The sequence below is a fragment of the Nuphar pumila genome, unplaced genomic scaffold (assembly GCF_984573655.1).
Source record: "Nuphar pumila unplaced genomic scaffold, dmNupPumi1.hap1.1 HAP1_SCAFFOLD_363, whole genome shotgun sequence".
Classification (NCBI taxonomy): domain Eukaryota; kingdom Viridiplantae; phylum Streptophyta; class Magnoliopsida; order Nymphaeales; family Nymphaeaceae; genus Nuphar; species Nuphar pumila.
The window spans coordinates 31,720-35,872 of NW_028323303.1; the positions used below are offsets into that span (position 1 = coordinate 31,720).

The 4,153-nt window shown below is 50.3% G+C and overlaps 1 non-coding gene across 1 annotated transcript; it reads right to left on the reverse strand.

The window, feature by feature from the left end:
* Nucleotides 1-1,003: 1,003 nt before the first annotated feature.
* TRNAT-CGU (transfer RNA threonine (anticodon CGU)) lies at nucleotides 1,004-1,075 on the reverse strand. Its single transcript has one exon. It is a non-coding gene; the product is annotated as a tRNA-Thr (tRNA).
* Nucleotides 1,076-4,153: the final 3,078 nt, after the last annotated feature.

Consider the following 4,153-nt stretch of genomic DNA (forward strand, 5'->3'; position numbering starts at 1 on the left):
TTGTCTTTCCTGCGTACATCACAAGCAGCCTGGAACGTGCAGTAAGAGGCATGACGATGTTCGAGTCTGCGCAGTGAAGAGGCCTAAAATTCTGCTCTGAAGATGCGACCTCTCAATCCTGCAGTAAAGTGAAGTGAGATACTTACATATGGACGTGATTGACATGAAACATACTCAGAAATCTGTAACTTCTCTCGTGCAACCAGGTCGGCATCGGCTTTGGCCAGAATGGCTTGAAAGTCGTCTCCCAGCAGTGTAAAGTCGTTCAGCTCTTCTATTTCCTGAAATCCGGGCTCGCTCAGACCCAAAAGAAACTCATCATCTACTTTGAGCTTCTTCCACGCCAGCGACCTGCACAGAAATTCCACGCATTGAGCGCCAGGGTAGTGCGACGGACAACCACCCCTGACAACGACAGGCAAAGCCCCCAAACGCAAAAACTCCGCAGCTGCGCACCGCTTTGGGGCAGTTTTGGAAGACACCCTCTTTTTACATGGGTTGGCAGCAGGACCTGCCGCCTCATCCCACATGCTTGTAGCCGCCGTGACAGCAACTCCGTAGCGGTGAAACCACGAAAGGGGCAAGCACAAACAGCTCGGCGAGGTCTTGCGAGGTACCAGATCTTTGCACTATGCCATGTTGTAGCTTCTGAAAGTGTGGCCTTGGTTCAAGCTTGTCAATTGCTTTCAGAAACCCTTCATTCAGAACTGTCTTAAACAACCATCGAAGATACTGGGAAGGCTTTTGAAAAGCGAACACGAAGGACTGGTTTGCAAACGACGTCTAAACGCAGCGTCAAACCGTGACGTGGAGAAGAATTGTTGGGCGTATGGCCAAGAAAGACTAGAGCAGCGAGCTGGCACATGAACAGTACAAGCATAAAACTTCCTCGTTTGTTATATTGTCGACGACGAAGACTAGGCAAGGTACTCCAGCTAAAGACACGACGTCAGCCATTCGACACTCGACTTGACCTCATGCAATAAGGAGCAAAACATGACAGTGCTCCAACCGTGATTTGAACACGGGACCTACAGCTTACGAAACTGACGCGCTACCACTGCGCCATTGGAGCCATGGGCTTTAACACCAAAACAGTACAACGTTGGATATAACAAATGTCCAGCCGACCCTGAACAGTGAATCGATGTTTTGTTCAGGGGAGATCAAAAGTAAAATGCACAACAACCGATAATCGGTCACATATAAACCAATGTCATTGGCAGTGTCGTGATCGTGGTGATGTGATCGACGTCATTCTCGTCAAGCCACTGCGTCTGCTGACAATGCTGACATTGTTGATGACGTAATTTAGCTCGTGCCGGCGTCCGCGCGTTTATGACAGGCTTGCTTGTTCCGAGCGCTGACGTTCAATGAGCTGTATCCCTTCGAATGTGCTGTCCTTGTTGCTTGTTGTTGTCTATTTCCTGCCATTATCTATGTGATGCACAGATGACATAATCCCCAACCTGCACTTTCACAAAAGCCATACTCATCTATGAAGCCAATTTGATTATGTAACTTGCAATTTTTGCGGTCGCATTTCGCTCAGGGTGCAGGAAAGCCCACATCCATGGGCTGAAGGGCATCTCGTAAACACACGAATGCCTATGCACTCGCGAAAACCTGTTTATCGCTGCTCGTTTCAAGCGATTGGAGCTATTTAGGTGGAGCATGCATGTCTCCACATTGCTAAAGGACGGGCGTCAGAAGGATGGCACGCAAAACACTTCGTACTTTTGATTCAGAGGAGCGAATCGAAATTTGCAAAAAGAGACGGAAAGATCGTGCACAGCGAAAAATATTGCAGTTGGAACCGCGATTTTAGAGGCATTTCCCGCCAAGAACCATTGACACAAAGTTCAAAACTTCTGGAGAGTCAAATACGGCCTGAAGAGCCAATCTACAACCCAATGTCGATTTGGACTCACGCGCATCTTTGATATCCAGGGAGGTTGTCCATATATAGAGCTCTATATAGAGCAAACAATTTTTCAACTTCGTGAACAGTGAGAACTCCCAACTCGTGCCAAGGCCGGTGCAAGTCCCAAACTACGCACGCTCAGCGCCACTTTACAGCAATTGAGGTCCCGACCCATTCCATTGAGGGATCCGCAGCTAAAATTCTCGATATGAGGTTCGGTGCAGCGATGTCGAACACAACTGGCAGGTGTCGTCATCCTTGCCAATATCTCAAGTATCCAGAGCCTCGGATGACGCCACGGTAGTCACTGTATCTGAATCCCACTTTGGTAGTGACGCTTGCTATTGTATTGCTATCAATATGCAAGGCGCTTGCCAAGCTTAGGGGTTAGGGTACGATAAGATAAGAAGTAACGGACTGCTAGATTGAAATGCGATCATAGCAGCGCTGCTAGCACCCTGTGATGTAAATGAGACAGTGCGCGTGAGTATCGGGGTTAACCGACAAGTTCTTTCCTTCCAGACAAGCGTATCAGGTACTGGTGACCGCCTCAAGTGCATTGCTCCCCTTGGTGCGGTTTCACTGAGAACTGTCCTCGAGTCTCGTTGAGTCGTGTTCTGTAAAGCTCTGTACCAGTCCAGTCGAGCTTACCTCTGATTCAAGCAAACCCTTTACTAGTAGTGCTTGCCATTCGTTGATTTGATGCATGGAGCATCTTCGTTGTTGCTCGCTTTACATTGTAGCCGGTCATAGATGGTTCCAAGGAACGCTCGTTTTCAAAATGCCTCAGAGATACACCGAGTGACACAGACCACCCCACTGCATGCTCATGTGCGCCATCTTGCAATGTGATATCACAAACATATATAACGTTACGGCATCGAAAGGTTGACATCTCATTCGTGTTGTGAATAGCTATTCGTACGGCGTAGCCTGCAGTGAACAAAGGAATAGGGTATTCGGTTGAGTCAATTTGGCCTGGTCAGGCTACTTAAACAGCGGGATATAACGCTGCTTTATCAGCTAGACTACCTGCTAGTCTGGCTTCTTGAATGTTCAGGTCAGTACTGGAACTAGTTGGCCGGATTGACCGACAGGTCTGCTGGTAACGGTAGACTGTGGCACCCCCATCAACTTGCGTCTTTGAATAGGAACACTATCCGCGTCGTGGATCGTGCAATTGTTACATGTATTCCAGAGCCACTCGATGTATCCAACCCTAGAGTAAGTTCCTCTAGTAGCAACGTGAATGGCGCTGCACCAAAGTTATTGTGAATCCGAGGTGAGAAGGCCTGGCGGCTGGCTGTACACAAGATTCAATGCAGAGGACACCGAGTCCGTTGCCGCAAACGTCTCAGTTCACACAGAGGCCCTACATTATTAGAGTCACAATGTATGCTCTGTTCACTGGTGACGAAGGTGTCATTGCGACCCCGCCTCAGCCTCACGCCTCGTGTCTTCCCGCCCGCCCATGCTGTTCTATTTTGCAATCCTCGTAAGGACGTTGCCACCCATTGGCAGTTGAACTTGCTTTCCGTGTGCTCTCCAGCTACCGTTTATGCGCAAGGCCTTGTCGAGCTCGCCGTCATATCCGTGAAATATATCTCCCCAGGGTTCTGCGCTCGCGGATGCCCACAACCGCACGCTCGTTCAGGGTCTCACCCCGTCAAATCATGAGCCTCGAACTTATCCATAGACACACATCGGGACACGTGCTCCCCCTGTGCCCCCCCTTTGTCACAGCCTGATAGCACCTCTCACATTGTGTGAGCGTGCGGGGGCTGTAGCCACGCCGAATATGCGCAGACGTGTCATCTAGCGCCATGATAATGTTGCACGATCCGTGCTGCCTGCTGTGCTGAGAGGCTCCATGGTCCGTCACGCTGTCTTCGCTGGCAGTGTTCTTGATGAGGACGCTGACGCCCCTGTGGCCTTTGTTGCCCGGGGCAGGACGATGATTCCCCACCCTGTGCCTGCTTACCTCACCTGTGCCTGCAAACTCATATGCGTACCGCGTTTAGATGTTGTCCTGGACGGCAATGTCCCAGACGATGTCGCCTGAGCTGATGCTGAGATGTTGTTTGGCTTATCGCAAGTTGGGCCGCCCCGGTGACGCATGCGCTCGCTTCACACCCGAATCGTCGTGTCTGCTAGTGTGTTCGACCCCCAAACTTGCTCTCTTTGAAGGGGGCTGCACGGGCTCCCGTGCTCTTTGGAACCTGTCCTCCT